The sequence below is a fragment of the Alexandromys fortis genome, unplaced genomic scaffold (genome assembly GCF_014885135.2).
Source record: "Alexandromys fortis isolate MF-2015 unplaced genomic scaffold, M_Fortis_MF-2015_v1.1 scaffold_11, whole genome shotgun sequence".
Lineage (NCBI taxonomy): Eukaryota > Metazoa > Chordata > Mammalia > Rodentia > Cricetidae > Alexandromys > Alexandromys fortis.
This window is the reverse complement of record NW_026067912.1, coordinates 17,627,760-17,650,953: the sequence shown is the minus strand read 5'-3', so window position 1 is coordinate 17,650,953 and position 23,194 is coordinate 17,627,760. Positions and strand designations below refer to the sequence as shown.

At 40.2% G+C, this 23,194-nt stretch overlaps 1 protein-coding gene across 1 annotated transcript in view; it reads left to right on the top strand.

Annotated features, from left to right (window-relative positions):
* The first annotated feature begins 694 nt into the window (after positions 1 to 694).
* Grik1 (glutamate ionotropic receptor kainate type subunit 1) overlaps positions 695 to 23,194 on the top strand; it is a 299,271-nt gene continuing 276,771 nt past the window's right edge. The window contains exon 1 of the mRNA XM_050138611.1: positions 695 to 855. The gene's annotated coding sequence lies outside the window, so the exon portion shown is untranslated. The remainder of the gene's footprint in view (positions 856 to 23,194) is intronic.

The window sequence follows — 23,194 nt, the reverse complement described above, 5'->3', positions numbered from 1 at the left end:
CAAACTTAATTTGAAACTACCAAACTTGAGAGTTTGTCAAGAGATGACAGCTCCAGAGCCACCACCCTCCCAGGATCCTACATCACATCTTTGAGCCATTTGTGGACCTAACTTGCCTCTTGTGGTTTGAGTCACTCTGGGAAGCAGCTCAGGTGAAGCCCTCACAAATCAAAGATGAGAGCAGAGCTGGTTGAGGAGCAGATGTGTGCCCTTTAAACAGAATCCCCATCTCCTTTACTCCGTGTCCTGCAGGTGGGCGCTCATCCTGCTTTCCTTAGCCTGGGGCCAGATAACAGCAAGAGCTCTAACTGCACAGTTGCTTCCCCAGGGTGGCAGTGACAGCGGCTGCCTCTAACTGCCTGCCTCTAACTCTGCCCAGGCTCTGGAGCTGCAGCTGGGACACTTCCTGCAGTCAAAGGACTTAAATGGCCTCTTCCTTTCCACAGAGTCCCCGTGGGGATCCTGTAGATGACAACACATCTCACTCCGAGGCATTGATTGGCCTCTTGCATCCTGGTTCCCGGGAATGTTAAAAACCTTGATTTCTTACTCTTCATTAGACACCTCGTGGATTTTCCTGTTGTTTCGATTATTGATGTATGTTCCATTCTTCCTCTATGAGTGATCGGTCATATGTAATTAGTAATGGCCACTACTACTTATTGACAGTACTGGAGTACTGGAAGTGTTGATGTGGGAGTGATTTCTTACTAATAAAGAAACTGCCTCGGCCCTCATAGGACAGAAAATTAGGTAGGCGGAGTAGACAGAAGAGAATGCTGGGAAAAAGAAGCTGAGTCAGTGAGTCGCCATGATGCTCCCACTCCAGACAGACGCAGGTTAAGATCCTCTCTGGTAAGCCAACTCATGGGCTACACAGAATATTAGAAATGGGTTAGAACAATATGTAAGAGCCAATAAGAAACTGGACCTAGTCGGGCCAGGCAGTGTTTGAAAGAATACAGTTTCCGTGTAATTATTTCTGGGCATAAGCTAGCCATGCGGGCGGCCGGGTGCCGGGGACGCAGCCCCGCCGCTCATAAATCAACAGATGGTGCCCAACGTGGGGCTCGAACCCACGACCCTGAGATTAAGAGTCTCATGCTCTACAGGGAGGAAGGGAAGGGAAGCACAGCCTCTCTGCGCCTAATTTATCAATAAACATACGCCCAAGGGCAGCCCGCCCACAAGGGGAGGGCTTATCCCTACAAAGTGTGGTAAGTGGTTACTGATTCATGTCTCCCAACAACCTGGGGGTTTAGGAGTTCTTACTGCAGAGCTATGCAGCAGTCAACATGACTGCCTGAACTCTCTTAACTGGGAAGAGCAGAGGCAGAACTCAAAGTCTGACCTGTCTCCTGACAGACTAGATAGACTACATGGTGAAAAAGCCCTCATGTCTGGGAGGAATGAATGAATCATGGTGCTTACTGCAGGAGAATTGGCAAAAAAGAAAAAGGGGGGTCAGCTTGCACTTCATGAAGCTAAACTCACCTTCTCCAGCCCAGAGCATTCATAACAACATCTTCTCTAGTTCACTTCATCCTTGGACAGCAGAAAAGGACAGTAGGTCTCTCTATGATTTGGAAAGCTTTTCCCCAAACACTAATGATCCTCAAATCCTCTTAGAATTTGTTTCATATCACCCATTGAGAGCTGTGGGAATTATCGGCGCTGTGGCTAAGGATCTTTTGATCCTATAGGAAGTCGTGCCAAGAAGTCGTAGGTTTGACCCTCAGGGATGTCAGTTTTGATATTGCCAGCCTAAAGAGTATTTATTAATAGAATAAGTCTCCCTCAAAGTGAATGATATTTTATAGCAACAAAAGGCTAGACTACCTATCTCTGAGCAAAGCTCTCTGTATGCGCTGCTTTGCTGTGTTGTCTGTGAACCGCCTGTTTCTTTCATGTAGCCTGACAGCCCCGGAAACTCATTCCTCCAAGGTCCTTCACGTAAGCAGAAAAGCAGGACTGTAGACTCTCCAGATATTCTAGACTGTAATACTCCAGGTTCCATGGGGAGACACTGGGATTTTCCTAGCAGTTGGAGGAAAGAGCATCCCATCTTCCTATGGGAACGATGCTAACAGTACCAAGCTGACGGTAAAGGGAAGATTCCAGGGAGATGTGGGGAGTCCTGTGTGAAACACAATCAAGCGGATATGTGGAAAGAGAAAATAAGACTACATGTCATGCCCAAAAGACATCATTGTAAGTAATATCACCTTTTTTCTGGAAGGAAAGAGAAGAAGGGAACTTCTGCCTCTTAGGGCCACCTGTGATCTTTTTTTAAATTTTTTTTATCTGAAATCGAAATGTAAATATTATCTTTACTCATCACTGGGGCTGAGGGACATTTGACAGTTTTTGATTAGGATTTCTGTTGGATAGTTTTCTGTACCTGTAACAAAATTCCTGCGATGATAAATTTATAAAAAAGAAAAGAAAGGCTTTGGCTTGTAGTGTTAAAGGTTCTGACTCATGAAGCATTGATTTGGTTCCTTTAGATTTGAAGCTAGGCAAAACATCGCTTTATAAATGCATGGTGTGGGGGGGATAAGAAAAAAGCCCTCTCAGATCATGAACCATGGAGCTAAGAACTGTTTCAAGAGAGGGGCTGGCAAAGCACATGTCCTTTTAGAGAACAACTTAACGTTTCTTGTGACCTGAGGACTCCTCACTAGGACCCATGGGGTAAAGAAGTTCTCAACCTTGCTAACATTACAACCTTCTAATACAGTTACTCATGTTGTGATGACCCCCCCAACAAAATTATTTTTATTGCTACTTCATAACTAATTTTGCTGCTGTTATGAATCATAATATTTTTGGAGACAGAGGTTTACCAAAGGGGTCATGACCCACAGGTTGAGAAGCACTGCTTTAAAGATCCTCTCCTCTCAGGAGCATCACCCTCAGGACCAGAGTTCTAACACAGAGACCTTGGAAGGACATTTCAGGTTGGTATCAGAGCTGGAGGCTATTCCCAGCAGTTACTGCTGGGTAAAGTCTTGACCCAGTACTGCAAATCTTAGTTTACAAGTGGCCCTGCTAGATCTGAGAAAATAAGCTGTGATATATTTTTGCAAGATCATGATTTAGTTGTTTATTTGTAAGTAAACTGTCGTTTGCCTATGAATATCTGTTACTTGTTTGGGGTCCTGAATGCAAAATTTCCTCTTTGTAAATGAACAAACGTAGTGTGTTGTTGGTGTGAAAGAGTTCTGGAAATATCGCCTACCAGACAGTGTCATTAAAGTCTGCTTGCAGTCAAGTTGCTCCTGTCTTCCTCTTAGTTCATTGATTCCACTGCTCTTTCCTGCACAGATCTGATGCCGAATCTTTACACAAACACCAAGCTGGTCAATTTTATTCATTGTGAGAAAAATTTCTTGGTGATTTGGCATACAAGTAAAGAAGTGAATTTTTAATTGTTGCCACATCTGACAGATCCCTGGGCTCATTAATGTGACCTAATGAAATGGAACGCAGATTTGCAGTAAATTTCATCCATGGCATGAGAGTCTCAGCTGTACTATTTACCAATACCCTCGCATCTGCCACCCTATTTCACCTGCATGGACCACTACAATAGCTTCTTTCTTTATTAACTTTTATTGAGCTCTACATTTTTCTCTGCACCCTCCCTGCCTCTCCCCTCCCCCTCCAATGCTCCTCCAAAGTCCCCATGCTCCCAATTTACTCAGGAGATCTTGTCTTTTTCTACTTCCCATGTATATTAGATCTATGTAAGTCTCTCTTAGTGTCCTCATTGTTGTCTAAGTTCTCTGGGATTGTGGTCTGTAGGCTGGTTTTCTTTCCTTTATGTTTAAAAAACACCTATGAGTGAGTGCATGTGATAATCGTCTTTCTGTGTCTGGGTTACCTCACTCAAAATAATATTTTCTAGCTCTATCCATTTTCCTTCAAAATTCAAGATGTCATTATTTTTTCTGCTGTGTAGTACTCCATTGTGTAAATATACCACATTTTCTTTATCCATTCTTCAGTTAAGGGGCATTTAGGTTGTTTTCAGGTTCTAGCTATGACAAACCATGCTGCTATGAACATAGTTGAGCATGTGTCTTTGTGGCATGATTGAGCATCCTTTGTGTTAAGTAAAAATTACTAAGAAAAGGGCAGTTCTGCCTGTGCAAGAAATACAATTAGCTCAAATCAAATCAAAACGCTCATCATTTTATTAAGAATGATGCTCTTGGGTGGCCAACCTCATGGCGGGGAAACAGGAAAGCAGGGAGTACATGCAGACCCGAAAACCATGTGTTTCCCTTCTGGGATCCCACTTAAATACTTTGTGGGAGTGGTCCTGACCACTCACGTGATATTTGGAGTCCAGACCAAAGCAACTCCCAGGACAAGGAGGCTGGGATGGATGCCAGGGTCTCGGTGATACACTCCTAACTTAATACTTTGAATATATACCCAAAAGTGGTATTATTCCCCTGCTTCAATACTGTCTTTATCCATCATCTATACACTACTTGTGTTATATTTCTGAAAAAAAGACAAGATTGGTTCCATACAGCCCAGTGGTTTCCAATTTTATCTCGGATGATAGACTCTGATGTCTTGTTTGTGGGAAATTGTACGTCTACCCCCACCTAAGCTGTGTTCACCCCACTTTGTTCTCTGTTCTATGACCAGAGTTAATGCAATGAATCCCATAAATCTATCAAAAATGCATCTCAGCTTCTGAGTCCTTGGGTTCTATTCTCGATGTTTGCACGGCTATCTCTTCTTTATCCCTCAGTTATATGTTTGGAGATTCATATAGGTCTTATGTTTCTCTTCAGTTACATGTATTTCATTACTTTGTATTTCTCACTAAATATGTTATTCTACATGGCAATAAATGTACTCCAACCTACTCAGCTGTTTAAATCAAATTATCAGACTCTTCTCTGCTCTTCTTATTCTTCTACTTCCACTGAAGCCTTAACCCCAAATCACAACAGTGTTTTCACTCTCACCCCAAATCACACCACTGTCTTCACCCTCATCCCAAATCACACCAGTGTCCTCACTGACACCAAATCACACTCTGTCTTCACCCTCATCCCAAATCACACCAGTGTCCTCACTGACACCAAATCACACCAGTGCCTTTACCCTCATCCCAAATCACACCAGTGTCCTCACTGACACCAAATCACACCAGTGTCTTCACCCTCATCCCAAATCACACCAGTGTCCTCACTGACACCAAATCACACCAGTGTCTTCACCCTCATCCCAAATTTCACCAGTGTCCTCAATCTCCTCCTTATCATCAGTTCTAAGCTGTCTTTTCTGTGTCTTCCCAGACAGTCTTCACCTGTTAACCTTTACAAACACAGATTAGAACATCTCACTTATCTTCGTAAAACTTTCTGTCTCTTTACAGTAGAGCTATAAAATGCAGATGCTTAACTTGCTCATTTTGTGCCCATTGCTGAGAGGCCTCCAGCATGGTACCCATTACTGTAAATTCCTGCAGCATGGTGCCCATTGCTGTGAAGTCCCCCAGCATGGTGCCCATTGCTGTGAGGCCCCCAGCATGGTACCTGAGGCCCTGACTTAGGTCCCCCACCACTCTCACTGAGCTTTCATTCTGGTTAGTTTCCCTCCTGGATCTGAGCTTCTTCAGAGAGCTTTCTCTTGGCTGGTCACTGGAAGCTTTAAGCAGACATCTTATGCATCCTGTTTGTCTTCATGGTTCTTATCACCAGTTGATGTAATTTGTCATATGGCAATGATTTATAGAAAGCTGGGACTGAGAGGTCTTGCTACTGTCTGCCCAGGCCAAGAGCAGAGAGTGGTACACCACTGGGTTTTGAAATGTTTTAAGTTAGTCTGTGACATCACATCCAAAACCCGATTTCAAGTCTTGGAAAGGACCACAGAGCCCAAACAGCCCATTCCCTGTTCTTCTGAAGTGCCTTTGATTTTCAAGATGATTTATTTTCTTAATACAAATTAATATCCATTCTAGAAGCACCCTTAACAGGCAAATATTTTGGGGTCAAGCATTATAAAACCACTGATACCTTCTTAAGGATTTTGGTTATTGGTTAGTTATCAATTATTCAGCCTCTAAGCATTGTCTCCTGAGATTCAGACTCAGGCTTCTACACCTGATTAAATAAATAAATAAATAAATAAATAAATAAATAAATAAATAAGATGGGAAATGACCAGGACAGTGGACCTTGTTGGGGAAATATTAATACTAAAGGAATGTCAGTCCTGTGATCATTGAACTAGGGATTTGAGTGTAATTTAAGAGAAATAAACCTTTTGGGTCAACTGTTTACATAAGACTTTCCTGAAAATGACGCTGATTGTAAGCCTTGTGCCATCGTCTTATACGTCTCCGTTTCTCTACTTCCTCCTGCTGCTCCCCAGACAATCCACTACGGACACTGGATTCCTTGTCCCTCATCATTCACTGTACCGGGCATTTCTCTTGAAGGCATAGCAAAGGTCCTTATCTCATAGCCTCTTCACATGGGTGTCACCTTGGTGAGATCGCCTCTGACCCTTAAACAACCCTATTACAGTGCTCACCTCCCCACAGATGCCCTGTTTCTACTGCACGTATTCTCCTGCTGCTCCTAGTTGCTCGAGTTTCCACATAAACCACATTCTCTCTCTCTCTCTCTCTCTCTCTCTCTCTCTCTCTCTCTCTCTCTGTATGTATGAATTTCTTATTGTCTTCTTTCTCCCACTATTGTTTCATGAATGAAAATTTCACCTGATTTTCCTTGCATCGTTTTCCCCCACTGCCTATAAGAGTGCATATTTGTATATAACAGACATTCTATACGCATTCCTTCAGTGAACACTCACTATACACGTTATGGACACGCTAAAAAGTCGGGGAACAAGACATTCCCACAGATCACCAGGGAAACAGTACAGTTTGTTCTTTACTTTCTCTTCAAAAAATTGATACTGACAAGATTAATTTATAAAACACTACTAGATGAAGCAAACACACTATTTGCAAGACATATCTTTAACCCTCACCGACGGAAGAGCGTTAATTCCGCAGAGGTATTGAGCCACATTAATTGAACATCTGAGCTGCTGCCGACAACAGGCTACGGCAGAGTCAAGAAAGCAGACTCTAGCTCTTACAGTACACAGGATAACCTTTTGTAATTAAAAGAATTATCCCAAAACTGTAAACACCGTAGAAACTGATAATCCCTGTATGACCACATAAATGCTAGTGCTTTTCCGATATAAGCACACAGGAGGAAGATGTATCAGGTACAAATTCCACTCATTTTATTTCTAATTGTGGGAAACTTAGAAAGTATAAAATACCTTGGCAATGGGGGATGAGTAAAAGTGGCTTATTTAAACTCTTACAGAAGTCCACAACTCCGTTTTTCATTAAAAAAATAAAAGTTTGATATTTTTTAAAATGACACACAAAAACGTTTTGAAGTGAGGAGATATGTTCATTTTATGAAAACCTTGACACTTTTAAGACATTCAACCACCATGAGCTATGTCACTAGAGGCTTTTTATTAGATACCCTGCTAGTTTATTGATATATATGGCATATTTATTTGACACACTTTATAAATTAAGGAAGCACTAAAGTAAGTATAAATCTCCCTAGCAATCTTGAGCCTAATGTTGAAATATGGTAATTTGACACAAGTGCTAAGATTAAAGCAAAGTTGCAGACTGTCATAAGAAAATATTCTCTTATATCACTTGAAATGACACAACACTGCTTTACGTAGAGTATTCATCCACTGAGAAACACTTGAGCGTATGTGAAGCTACCCAAACAGCATGCTTCTTACATGGCTGCTCCTTCTCCACTTCTCAGAGGGCATTTATCTCGTGCCCATGATGTGTCTTTGTTCAATAAAATATTACAAGCACTTTTGAGCACCTTGCATCAAGCCCAACAGAAATAGACAGAACTAAGGTCCAAAACTGAAGTTATTAGGGGACAAGTAAGTGGGGGCGGGGGTCTGAATGAGGAGCTTCTGAACAAAGTACACGGATCCTAGTAGTCTGATTTAGAGAATTATAAAATGTCTGTAGTAGAAAGTCCTCCTAGTAAGTAAACCAGGGTAAATACAAGCCCTAAGAACAGATTTAATAGAGGGATGAAGGTATGCAGTGTAACAAGGAGAAGAGTGGGTATTTAGGTAAGGTCATAGTCTAAAGACTTTAAGTGTCGATGTTGAAGCCCAGGTAAAAGGAAGAAAAAGAGTGGCCTTGGCGATTACAAAGGAACGTTTCCCCAAAGCAAGAAAGAGATCAAACGATGTGAAAAGAAGCCTACATTCAGGATGCATAGCTTAGATGCTGGTCGTGGAAGTGGAAAGCTGGGAAGAGATGTGAGAACTGTACGGGAAGACAGAGAATTGAAATTGAAAACTCATCTTCACAGGTGAAGAACCGGGGGAGCTGGAGATCAAAGATGAGTCTGGTCACAGAGGACCTTAAAAGAAATGAGAATCCCTAAAAACCAGTACAGATACAGAGAAAGAGGTAATAGGCCATATTTTCAATGTCTTGAAGACGGTTTGATTGAAAGCATGATGATTGAAAGCATGATCCAAACGTAGGCATTGATATTAACACTGCAATCAGAGCTTGGTGGCTCAGCAGGAAGGTCAAGACCAAGGACACTTCCTACGGGGAAACGTTGGAGTTGCTGAGAAGCTGCAATGTGAGCTAGACTGTGCTTTGAGCATTGGGTGCGCTGCATATGGTTTTCTCAAAGCTCATTAAATTAGTTATTAGGCTCTGCTTTGTAGAAGACGGAGACATGTGCCAGGGACATCATAACCACACAGCTGCTCAGCTGAAGGCCCTGGGACTTCAGTGTTCCCAGTTCAATATGTGGTTAAAAGAGGGAGAAAAAGCAGAGAGCAGGCTGGAGCTGGGGTCCTCCAGGGCACCAACTGATGGGTAGAGGGTCCCACTCATATTACTGGTTTCTTGGCTTTGTGTTCTGTTCTCTTCAAAACAAAACTGTCTAGTATAAGTAATGTTATTTTCGTGTCTTACAGCACAACCTGTAGTAATTCTTATTCACTGATCTTTTCATTGATCCTAATGTAAGCAAAGGGTTTCATATAAAGCAACAGGAGGAGTGGTATCATTGACCTCTTGTGAATTAGCTTGTATTAGTAACATAATTGAATTTTTATATTTAAGTATGGTCTATCAAGATATTAGATGTTAAGGGTTGTCTCTGGCTTTCATACGTTTTAATTTTTAGTTTTTAGGCAACCTATTATTACCCTACGTTACTGATGACCGAAGGGTGTAACACATGAGTGTATATGAAGGGCACATGGTAGTTCCGATTCTTCTTAATAAGGAGACTGAAATGCCTGGGACATTGGTAAGATGAAAGACCTGTGCGTGCCCAGAATACGAGGAACACAGTGTAAGGACCCAGACATTGCTTTTACCAAGAGCTTCTTGGTTGTTGTAATAGGAGCAGTGGGCTGCGTTCCTGGCACCCGGCCACCAGGAAGGCTAGCTTTACCCGAAATAATTACATGGAAACTGTACTCTTTTAAACACTGCCTGGTCCATTAGTTCCAATTTCTTATTGGCTAGCTCTTACATATTGACCTAACCCATTTCTAATAATCTGTGTAGCCCATGAGCTGGCTTACCAGGAATGATCTTAACCTGCGTCTGTCTGGAGTGGGAGAATCATGGTGACTCCTTGACTCAACTTCTTTCTCCCAGCATTCTGTTCTGTTTTCTCTGCCTACCTAAGGGTTGGCCTATCAAATGGGCCTAGGCAGTTTTTTTATTAATAAGAAATCACTCCCACATCACTTGGTGCCTTGGACATCTTGCCTAATCCTGGTTTCTTTTTCTGTGGATGAACATGATGGCAGCTGTGTTTTGATTTAGAATTGTCAGGGGAAGAATGTCCATGTATCTTAAATAAACAATTTTAAGAAACAACTCTGGAGAAAAGAAAAAATCTAAGCCTTACATCTATCAAATTTATCCCTGGTGTGGAATTTAAGAAAATGTGCTCACTATCCACATGGGCATTGACTAAGCTTCGTGACAAAGAGGAGATTATTTTCATGATGAAGGAGATGTTGTTTAAACGTCTGATGTGGAGAATTTGCATTTTCTACTGCACAAAGCCAATGAAGAGAAGAAACACTGAGATGACATGGGTCTGAACGTCGGTCATTGAAAGAGAACCCAAAATTACAGACGTCAGCTCCAAGAAGTACTATAATTTTTATGTACTCAATTTTCTGCGTATCTTACATCACCCAAATAAGTAGTAAAGGCATGTGCAATGTCAGCGAGCCATTGCTGTTTGCTCCAGCAGTTCTCCCTTTCGGGCACCAGAGGGCGCCAGAAGGCATGGAGACCAAAGAGGGATGCCCCTCGGCATTTTCCACCTTTGGACAGCTTCTGCCACACCATAAATAAACCTTTGCAAATGCCTGGGGCAGATTTTCTCCGATTGCTCTTCGAGTGCACAGAGTTTTAAGAACCTTTGCTGCAATGCATTTTTGATTTACTTTCTCTACCTAGTGGCTAAAAGGAGGCAGTCAGAAAGGTAAGTATGGAAAAGGAGCAAAAACCACACAGGTGATGTTTTCATTGATTTGAGAACATTGCGAAAAAGACGTGAAAACACCATTTTAATGGCCTTTCCTCCTTTCTGCATCATTCCATACCTATCTTCTTCAAAGTGTCCCATAGAACTGTTTTAAAAGCTCGAAGGAAAGAGTGGCCCATGGAACAAGCGTCTTAACATCGCAAAGGAGGGACAACTTTACGGAGCTAAAACAGAGATTTAGCATTTATGGGCTTTTCCCATTCTGATGGATGCTTGACTGGTTTTATCTCATCATCAACCTTGAAAGCTATTAGGAAGGAGATTGTCATTTACCATCTGTGATGTCCTGGCACTAACTTAATATTGCTCTGAAAGTTTAATTTGAATCAATTTAATTCAGCAAACATTTATTAGTCTCATGAATGTTTGGTATGGTGCTAGGGGGTTAGGGGATGCCAAGACGAACAGTGCAAAATGTTTGGCTTCAAAGGACTAAAAACCTTATACAATGTTGAGACAATGCATTCGAAAGTGTAATGCAGGCTGGATCGGATTGAAAAGAGGTGTTAACAAAATGCTTCCTCATATAGTCACCGGCTTATTTATGAATAATTTGTCACCTGCCAGGAATGGTCATATGTGACTTTGATACACACTGGCTACCAAACAAATCTGGGATATTTTCTTACTTTCATTAGTTGACATGAATCAGTTATGATAAAGACTTTTGCCAGGGAAGAAAGTTCTGAAACTCAACTCAAATTGGGTGAAGAAAATGGATTCGATGAGAACTGACATTTAGGAGGGAGCAAATATAGTGAGGATAAGAGAAATTATATTCCAGGTGTACCAGACTGCCAACTTGAAGTCCCAGGAAGAGGAAACAGCCTGGCCTGCTCAAGGAACCTAAAAAAGATCAGAAAGCTGGAGCAGCGATGGCGCAAAAGGCCAGATATTTCAGAGTGATGTGGTTCATTCTGAGGGCTGGAAGGAAGGGAAAGCCATCTGGCCACAGGAAGCTGGAAGATTTCATAAGAAATGGCTTGCATATGTAAGGAATAAGAGAGAGAGAGAGAGAGAGAGAGAGAGAGAGAGAGAGAGAGAGAGAGACAGAGAGACAGAGACAGAGACAGAGAGACAGAAAGAGAGAGGAGAGAGAGCCTCACACAAGCAAGCCGATAGAAATCTGGGTTCCCAGATGAAAACAGGTTTATAAGCAGAAAAGTAGAAACGCCTGATTTTGTGTGACTTGGACCCTCATAGGGGTCCGTGGTAAGTGGAGGATCACACAAGAGCAGCTGCTTCCTTGTCATCAGGCTTAAAGTATAAGCTGGAACCTGTTATCAAAAATGTTGAGCAGTTTATGGTTTAAGAAGAGAGGCACAGACGCCATTGGTAGCCAATGGAATTTCAGTTCAGGAAGTCTAATCTGGCAGCACCATATGTCGCTTACTGGTACAGGTGGAAAGAGAAATTACTGTCCCTAGACATGGACTTTGAAACCCAGGTCTCAGGTGTTGGATATGGAAGGAGAAAGAGATAAGATCATTGCCAAGGCAGTCTTTAATTACTAAGAACTGATTGCACAAATTAAGACATTTTTTAACAAGAAAATTTTAGTTTAATTCTAGATAACTTCAGAAATACAAATGCTATTTTTACAACCAATTAATTGTGGCTAAGTGGAATACTGTGGTTATATATGTATATAAAGGAGAGAACGAGGGAAGGAGACAATAGCAGTGTAAAAATGTATAATCTAAACCAAATAACTGATTAGGAAGAAATAAAGGAATGTTGTTGAAGATGGTCATGTGCACCCTTCCACGCACTGATGGAGAAAGGGGGATCCAGCTAGGGCACGTGGAGAAAAATGATTAGCTGCTGTCAAGACATTGAAATTGAGGTAAAAGAGAGATCACCAACCCTTACAAGGAATGCAGAGCCGAAGAGAGGTCAGCCCAGATATAAGTTGTTGAGATTGCATTGCATACAAGCAATATGCAAATGTATAAAAACGATGGACTTGCTGAGATAGGATGCACAGAAGATGATGAGAAGGGGAGGAGAAGTTGGGGGAGAAAATGAGAAGAGGGAAAATGGAAGGAAGAAAAGAAGCATAAGCGTTATTCCTACTGCAACCTACACAAAATCCACAGAAAAGTACTCACTGAGAGAGAAATAAATGAGGCATATAAGGCATGAGAAAGGGCATAAAGACTCAGGACAGCAACATTGTGAGGGTTGTTAACACAGCAAGGCCAGGTACAGGATGCCTTACACTTAAACAGGCAATGGGTTCATCTATCTGTCTATTCATCTATCTATCTATCTATCTATCTATCTATCTATCTATCTATCTATCTGTTCATCTATCTATCATCTATCTATCTATCTATCTATCTATCTATCTATCTATCTATCTATCATCTATCTCCCCTCTCACACTATATGTAAGAAATTCTGTTGTTTAGTAAACAGGGAAATAATTACAAACTCAAACCAGAAATTATACAGAATGTTTTCCAAATGGTACCAAAACCAAAGGAAAGTAAAAGATCGCAAGGTAAACGGTTGGGACATTTAACAGAGATCAGGGAGCAGATTTCCTCTGCAGTGATGCACCCACAGCTGGGGACATTTTTTCCAGTGATGCTTTGGATATAGAAACAGGGTGGGTATGCCATGGAAAAACACAATAGGGAAGCCCTGGAATGAGTCACATGATTCTGGTGGAGGAGGGGAGGCAAATGGTGGATGAGAAAGACAACCCCTCTTCATTCATATTTCAGTTATTGTGAATAAGACCAAAGGGCAAAGGGGTCTGAGGAAAAAAAAACAGGGACAGCTGAGGAATGAACCCCAGGGCTCTGACTCAGAAAGCTGCGCTGAGACACACCTGCTGGGAGGAGAAATAGGCTGTCTCCAGGTTAACATTGTGTCAGGCATAGGAACTTCTTAGGGGACAACCTAAACCAGAAACACCTCTGTCCCCTGCCTGGTGCCCTTTCTTATTATTTTGTCAATAATAATTTTAATAATAATAATAATTTTCCTCATCTCATGGGAAAATGAAATGTATTCGAAACATGGAACATGAGTGTGGCTCACCCCAAGAGATAATCTCACAAAAAGAAATAGAAAGGGAAAAAAATCAACCCAATTACCAAAGAAATGGTAAGTTAATATACATATCGTATACAACATACAAATCAGAGTAGCATTGCAGTAACCAGAGAATGAATATGATTCTAGATGACTTCTGAATGAAAACCACAGAAATATCATGTGCAGACTGGAATGCAGAATTAGAAATGAGAAAATACTTAAATGATACCAGATGTGTAAGAAAGAAAGAATGCTTAAGATACCCTTTGCTTAACTAGTGTTACTGGATAAAGACTCTCAAACAAATGAAGGAGGGGAAAGTTGAGAATAAGAAGCACAAAAACCTTTCCTAAACCTAAGAAAAAAACTGATCACTTCAAATAAATGTTCATATACTGAAAGACTTTTACCATTACAACCACCATGAGAATTTAGTGACATCTTTGGTTTTAAACATATTTAAATATTTTTCTGTAAACATAAAAGTTCAAACAACATGAGTGTACTTGGAGTTCTTGCTATTTCCACAACTTGTGTAAGACAGAGTGCATTTATGGGAGCTTTGGAAGCAAGAAAAAAAAACATGGTGACCTTTTAAACTGCCCTTAGGTAACAGCAGACATTCTTCAACACAGAAGAACACAGAACCTTCCCGCAAAAAACTATTTGATACTATTGTTACTATTTGATTCCATCGTAAGAGTAGATTTATTAAAATAAAGAACTGGTGATGGAGCAGTCATACTAGAATGCTAGTTATCATCAATGAATCTTAAAAAAAAATAAAGATTAGTCATTGTGCAGTGCGTTTTGATCGAAGAGAAGGTAGCACATAAGCTAATATGTCAAACGAGCGGTATACAGATTGTATGTCCTTGTCTGACAAGGTTGGAACCACAAATGTTTTGGATTTCAGATTTAAAAAAATATTTTGGAGTTTTTATATATACTTAGTGATATACATACCCCGTGAGAGGAACTCAAGCTTAAGGAACTCATTTATGTTTTATATACACCTATAAAAATAATCTGAAGGTGATTTTTGTGCTTTCGGGGCCGCTGGGTTTGGAGTGCAGTCATGTGCATCACCTTCTCCTTGTAGCGACATGAGTGCTTTAGGTTTGAGATATCCAGGGATGTTCAAAGGTTACAAAGCAGATGGCATGAGAGTGTATGGCGGGAGACGGAAGGCTTCTCTATGTTAAGGAGTCAGATGGAATCTGCACTTAAAATGTACAGTTACATAATTACAACATTCCATTCTTGAATGTAAAGAGAGGAGATTTTCAGAAGTTTATTGGGGTTATTTACCTAAGATTCCACCATCCCTTTTATTCTTGTATCTTGTTTATAAAATAGGTTTCCTAAAGAAAAACCAAGATCATGGGAAACTAAAAGCTAGAGCTGAGGCAGGAGGCATGTTCTCATTGCAATGCAGACCCCAGCTGAAGGTTGACTTTGGCCCTCGTGTGTTAGTGACACTGGGGTACCCATTATCAGTTGTTTGGTTTGCCTTACTAACAGAATGAGGATTGCAGGAATAGATCACATCCAATAGTTTTTAAAAAGAAAGAACACTAGTTGCTTAAGGATTTTCTTTAAGAATAATCCATACTCTTAAAAAAATTAAGCCAAACTGGAAGTGGGTAGAAGATTGAAGGACAGAGATCTGTATTAAAGCAAGCATTGAATTAAGACCTACAAACAGGAAGTGTTCACTCCAGGGCTGCAGTGTCTCTCTAGCTGGTATAATGAGAGGGGGAGTGTGGCTCCCATTGTCACTTTCCTGACAGAATATGTCACTTGCCTGGATCCATCCTACTCCCAGTACAGTCGCTAAGATAAATGAAAACTTGGACTTGACAGAACTCACTTCCTAGGAGTCTGCGGGGACTGACGTCGTCAGAAGGAAGCGGACTGGGTCCCGAGGTGAGCACATCCATTCCAATCAGCAGCAGGCAACATGACTGCCAGGAAGAGAGCCGTTCTGAATTATCGCCCTTAGTTAGTCACCCTCCCCAACTCTGACAAATGAATTAATTTGTAGGTCTATTCCCGCTAAATTAAAATCCATCTATCTTCTCCTGGGATTGTCTCTCCTATAGGAGTGGAGATTTGTCTTTCTTGGCCATCTCTTGGAGCTTTCAATAGAAATCTGCACTTGAAAGCAAGAATTTTACTCTTAAATTTCAGGTCTAGGCAAACTCACATCTATGTCTTTTATTTAAAAATATTTAAAAATATTTACTAAAATAATTTCAATGCATGAGCAGAGAGAGCTGTGGCTGCAGCAGACAGAAGACAGCAGACAGAGACTGTGAGTTGCTGTGACATTTTTTTTAAACTAGCCACCTGTTCTTTGCTGTTTTCTAGGTATGAAGAAATCAATTTTTTTGAAAAAATAACTCTGATAACAAAAACAAATACACCCTCCAAAAAAACTAAATTCTGAAAACGTCAAGTTACAACATGAGATCTGGGTTAAACTTCTGGGAACTGATTCAAATTCTGAGGTGCACACAGAAATAATGACCTGCATCAGACACTACTTGGGGGTGTTTGGAGGGCTTTGGTGCCCATCATTTATCTCCAGGTCAATCTAACAAATCCTATAAACATGAAACTAGCAACACCGAGAGTATTCAGAAGACACTGATCCATTCTTAAATTTATTGATATTTATTGAGCCCAACTACACGATGCCATTCACAAAGCCGGGACACTGAGAACTGAGAACACAGATAAAAAGTTAGGAAGTAGACAGGAGATGGAATAAATATCCATAAATCATGTACTGTGGAACAAACCGCACGCGCTTTGCTGTTCATCCCTCCTTGCATTATTACTTTGAAGGCAGTCACTGAACAAAATGTTTGGTCTGGTAAAATGACACCTGGAAGGAGAAGTAGGCCTCAAACTGAGTAAAACTGGGCAAGTGCTCTCCATAGACAGTGAAAAGGAATGTGCACCCCTGGTTCATGAACGCTGAAGCTTTAACACACTTTCTGGCTAGTTAAGTTCAAACACTGTTTTTACAAAACTGTGACATGAGAAGTGAATGCTGTCTTATCTGCTAGGAACCTGCTCTCCCCACCTGAATTCTGTCCTCTGATTGATGAGAATGACAGGAAACAATGAATATTCCACAATAAGGCTGATTCTCTGATCAAGAAAAATAAAAGATAGTTAAAAGTCTAAGTTCCAAGGTTTATTCCATGGTTAGGTATTGAATACAAGAGTTTTCTTCTGAAGTTAACCTTAAATTGGCCCCCTCCCATAAGTGCATAAGACTCATAGATGCCTAGTAAGCTTCCTGTATTTTCAGTGCCGCCCCCCACAGTTAGTAGGTTAATCCTTTCTACCCTTTGCTCTAGCTCTTTATGTCTGTCTTCACTGCATTCTTTAGGACAAACAAAATCATTCTCTTGAAAAATATATTCACTTTTCATTATCAACACACTTCCAAATCGCCATGAAAATAAACAGGTAAACTGAGGTCAAGTGTAGTACATTTTTGGCTATAGTTGTGGTGGTTTATCAATTCAAACCAAAAAATGTGTGTGTGTGTGTGTGTGTGTATCCGTGTGTGTATATTTATCTTTACACAAATGTTTCTAATTGACTCTGTAATGCACTATGTATTTTTGGACGATCATATTGGCACATTTGCTGAGGCAAGGCATATGGGAAGAAGGAATTAAATAGATGTATAGAAGCTCCTATGATAGTTTAGCCAGAAATAAGAATAATTCATCATGTGAGACAGAGCCAACAAGCTGTGTAAGGAATAGTGGAGCCTTGGAAGCAACCAGAAATATTAATATAGTTGAGTGTTTATTCTGTCGTTAGGGGATAGAGATGGGCATTAGGGATAAGGTAGACCATCCAAAATACTGATATTAATTTCTAAAAACATTCCAAAAGAAAAGGATGCAGAAAATATAACAACTGTGGAAGAAACTTCAGATTGGATCTCCAAATAGAACAAACATATCTTTTACAATAATCAGGGCATGGAGAGGCATGGCAAGAGAGCACATGGTTATATTAATACAAAGCCAATAATAGCTGATTTGTATTTATCTTATGAATGATTTATACCCTTCTGTGAGTCCTGACTATATGTGGACCTGCTAGCTTAGTCATAGACATAGATGGAATCATTATTTAAATTTTAAAGAAAACTCAACACAGGAGTGAAGAGAGCTGTTTGCACTTATTAGCAGGACCAGAAGAATACCAAATTAGCAAGTATCAGAGTGGGCTCCTAAAATCAGAAGGAGTATATCATCCTCAGACATGTTAAATAATTATTACATGTTTACAACTGGCAGTATGGAATTGACATTGACAACAGAAGCATATACAATCTTGTTCCACATTTAGAAGCATAACATTGATTTATATAGATGCATTTTGATGGATTCAGTAAGGGTATTGATCATCAATGACAACAGAAAGTTATAATTATCATCTTCAGGTTAAATGTTAACTCACTGTCCAGTGTGCGTTAGCCTGTCCAATTGCATAGTGCAATGTTATACAATTTGACACAAATTAAATGGCAGTAGTGACTTCTTCATCTTCTTATATTAATATTAATCTTCTTATAGTAAATATAAGAAGAACAGCTAAATAGTTTATATATTTCTGCTCAGTTACAAAGTAATGCCAGACCATTCCAATATAAAGTTTGACCACCCAGTATAATCAGAAACTATCTAAGGGAAAAGTTCTTCCTATTTATTCTGTAAGTCAAACTTACCAATATTGTACCTGTTGGAGTGTGCATTTCACAAAAATTGTGGCTATCAGCACGGTTGTGCTTGGAGCTATTTTCTGTAGTGAGCTATTTTGAGGCCCAGCCTTAAGGTTGTTTTGTTCTACATAGCTCAAGAAAAGAATAGCAGAAAATGCCATTAAGCATTCAGACACAGCGAAGCAAATATTTTGAGCTGTAACAATCACTGAATTTGTTTTGCACAAAATCATTTCTTTGATGATTTCATCCTCCTGTCAGTCGTGATCCACCTAATGAGTGGCTGCTCTGGGGTGAGAGCTCAGACAGCTTAGGTGAGACTTTCTGCAGTCAACAACTGACACCCCGAACAAGATGAGTTTCAGGAATTCTACTTGGATAAATAGTGGGGTTCGAATTTAGTTGCCCTTCTACTTCAAAGGCTCTCAGCTATGGTGTACTGTGGGAAGAAAAACCACAGCCATTCAAGGCAAAGGCTATTGACAAGGTACAGGCTTCTAATCATGTTTTCTGATGCTTTGCTGGAACATAAAATGGGGAGGGTGAGTTTTGGAAAGGATCTATTTGGCAAGGATTTTAATATTCCTAGAAATAATAGGTTTTGAAAACCTCATAGAGTAAAATTTCTGATTATGTTGAAGAATGTCTTCTTTTATTTTTTAAAAAATGTGAATTATAGTAAGAGATAGGGTTTGAAAGACTCCCAAATTACAGAACACCTCCAAGTTAAAAGAAGACAATGATTTATGAAACGTAACAGTATATGTTCATTCTCCAATTTCACAACATACAAACCCATCCCTTGCCTCAGATGAAAGTTCATGCACAAAAACTCCCTGATACTGCCAGTCTCTCTTCTTTGAATGTCCCCTGAGTTGTCTTATTTTGAGCCCTTGGATGATGCAGTATAAGCTACTTCCTGACCAAATAAAACCTTCACATGAGCAAAGCCAACACTCATCTGCTTCCCACCACAGTTTCCGTTTTATTAACCATTCTTCAAAGGATGTAATGCTGAATTTCATCCCGACTGCCTTCCCTACGATAGTACTCTAAATTCCTGATAATCTAAACTAAAAGATGTCTCTATGCAAATGAAGCCCAGATGGTCCATCGCTTGCTGGTGTTCACATGCCGAACGGAGGCCTTTCTATTTGTCTTCACAATATTTCATTGATGTTGGCAAGTAATGCATTCAGCTCAATTCCTACACCTTACACGAGCTGGCAAGGAGTTTCATCCTTACCTTCTGTAATAGTCTCCTTGATATTTAAATCCATAAATAGAATTTCACAGTCATTGTGAAATTGTATTCCTATCTAAATGATCAAAGCAGTGTACAAAAGCTTGCAATATCTAATGCCATGTGATATCTGTTTTATAATATTTTTAATAACTGCATGTACACATCCTTAAAAATACAACTAGAAGCCGGGCAGGGGTGGTGGCACATGTCTTTAATCCCAGCACTCGGGAGGTAGAGGCAGGCGGATCTCTGGGAGTTCGAGGCCAGCCTGGTCTACAAGAGCTAGTTCCGGGACAGGCAACAAAGCTACAGAGAAACCCTGTCTCAAAACATCAAAATAATAATAATAATAATAATAATAATAATAATAATACGACTAGAAAACTCCTATTGTCGGATATTGATCTACTAATGTTTCCACTTCAAGTACAGTAGTTTACCTCCTTTAAAATTTCTTATAAATACAGTCTATCTTGTTCACAAATATGGAAAACTTACAGCAAATTGTGTAGTAAAACCTAACTGTAATTAACTAAATTTATATGACTGCTAAGTCTCTACTTGTGATAAAGGTAAGACTTATTTTTATGATTTCACTCTCTTGTTTATCAAACAGCCCATGTTAGACCTTGCCATTGTTAGTTCACACTGGGTTCATTGGTTATTACTTTATTATTTTAGAGCTCCTATTGCTGTGCATATCAACGTCATAGCTTCAGTTTGCAAAAAAAAGAACTAAGCCATTTTGCTGAAACTTGAAGACAAGGTGCTATTTACATTCATCTTGTGATTTCTCTAGAACTAGCAATCCCTCCAGCTAAGAACTCTCGGAGCAGCAGAGGAGAAGGTGGAGGCGTACTTGTGATTTCATCTTGGATTCCGGGTCCGACTAACTAACTGCTGTTTTGCCTTTTGGTTTTTGCTTCCCAGTACAAACAAGAGAGATGCTAGATGTGTAGAAAGGAATACTGTCTCTTCTGCAGCACCCATCTTCGTTTCTTCCCCATGCCACAACCATTCATCTGAGGACACCATGCTCTTCTTGCTTTAAAACGCAAAACACGGATATTGGACATGGTCCCCAGTTTCTGCAACTTCCAGTGGGACCGATCTGTGACTTATTGACTTGTTGCCACACTTCGGCATGTTGCAGGCCTCTCTAATGCACATCCAACCCTGGATCTTCTTTTCTGATGATACAGAGAAGGAGCATTTCGTGAAAACTCTTTATTTCCTTAAGATTTCCCCCTTTTCTCCTCTAATTGAAACATTCAGGGGGAAAAAAAGCCTGTCATCTTTTAACAATTTTAACAAGCATTCCTCCGCAGAATCTAACAATGTATAATTAAGTCTATTCTCCTTTTGAATTCACTTTGTCTCTTGCGTGTGTGCTGGGGATGTGAAACGGTCCTTATGTAGCCCAGGCTGGCCTCAAGCTCACTGTGTCACCGAAGAAAATCTTGATCCTCCTGCCCTCACCTCTCAAATGCTGCGATTACAGTTATGTGCAATCATGCCCAGTTTCTTTCTGAATTATTTTAACTTTCCTTCCGATTTTGAACATTGGAAGATAGATTCCAGCTTGCCATGAAAAGCTATTTTTCTTTGAGGAAACCTGCATAATGCCTGGCACTTTTCACACACAGGCATTGGAGACTGTGCTGTATAAAACAACTGCATTTCCTCACTACTGAAAAACAGTCTGCCTCAATATGGATCCTAAGTCTCCGTGCTTTCTAGTGTGACAGATTCTGCATTACTCTTAAGCATGCTTCTTATTTATAGGTTCTGGAACATTTAGATTTAAACATAAAATATCTGCCTATAGGAACGGCTTACTTCAGAAATGAGTGCACATATACTGAAAAGCCTCTGATTTTCCCAGATTTCCTCAAGCTGTTTGTCCCTCTACATGCTTCATGGCCTGTATATTTGAGGTGTCTACAAGTTAATCTTGTGACTTTAGTTGATGTGTTCACTTATTCACAATAAGGCATTAGTACTCAGGAGTAGTTCCTCCGGCACATTGATGCTCACAAGCTCCAGATGTTCTTCCAAGACATCAGGAGGAAAGTCAGGAATCCAGGTAGATCACTCATTTATTTCTTCACCAAACAAACACTAAACTGAGTACTTTCTAGGTTCATAACATTTATTCAGCAAAGGATGCACACTAGGCCATAACAAGAAACTCTCATTATTTTGTGGTAGATAGACAGCAGAAAATAGAATAGAGAGACACACACAAAATAATTATCAAGATTAGAAGTGAATAGTTGTAAATTATAATTCTGGGGTATCCCTGCATAAAACAAAACAAAATGATAGAAAAATCCAAATCCAGAGAATGGCCTTCCAAAGAACAGAAACATGTGGAAAGGGTATGAAACAGGTTTAGGATTAAAAGATGATGCCATGGTGAGTACCCAAGCAAAGGCCCCTGTTGAATGGTGAGTACTCAGGGTACAAATCCTGGGTCAGCACAGACTGCATGTCAGGCTGTAAGTTTGAACTTGAGTTTAACTCTACATGAAGTTCTGAAAGCATAAGTCTCCTGACTTTTTGAGATCAAAACCCAAGCATCTACTTCCTGTAGCAGGAAGACTGCTTGTTTGTTCCTGGCTGCTCAGTCCCAAAATAACCACACAGAAACTGCATTAATTAAATCCCTGCTTCGCCTATTAGCTCTACCTTCTTACAAGCTAGCTTTTACATCTTAATTTAACCCACTTCTAATAATCTGTGTATTGCCACATGGCTGTGGCTTATCAGTAGAGTACTGTTGTCTGTCCCCAGCTACATGGCATCTCTCCAACTCTGCCTTCTTTCTCCAAGCATTCAGTTTCGTTTTCTCTGCCTACCTTTACTCTTTTGCCCTATCACAGGCCAAGGCAGTTTCTTTTTAATTCGTTACCCAATAAAAGCAACACATATACAGAAGAACTTCCCACACTATTTCCCCTTTTCTGTTTAAATAAAAAGAACGGTTTTAACTTTAACACAGTAAAATTACATTTAACAAAACAGGTATCAAGGAAAAATTACACTTATTTATATCTACTTTATATTTTATCATAAATGAGGAAAACTATAACTACCTATTTTTCAACTCCATCAAAGACACAGCCCTGCCTGCTTGCTCTACTCAGTCTAACATGGCAGAAGCATGTTAGCTGCTTCTGAGAGCCATGTACATAGCCCCACTTTTAGGCACAGAGTGGGTCTATGTTGCCATTGAGCAAATTGTATCACTCTGCTCACAGATCTCATTTAAATCCTCGGTGTCCTGAAAGAGCCAGAGTTTGTGCTGGCGTCACAGCCCACAAAGCAGCAATTTTGAAACCAGGCAGTTTTTTTGTTTGTTTGTTTACTTGTTTTTGCTACTGCTGAATCGGGAAAACCTCTCTTCAAGGAGCCAAGGCATTAAGCTTTGCTTAACTCTGTTCTTTTGTGTCTAGAATTCCTTTGTAAGCTTTGTCAGGTTTTATATGG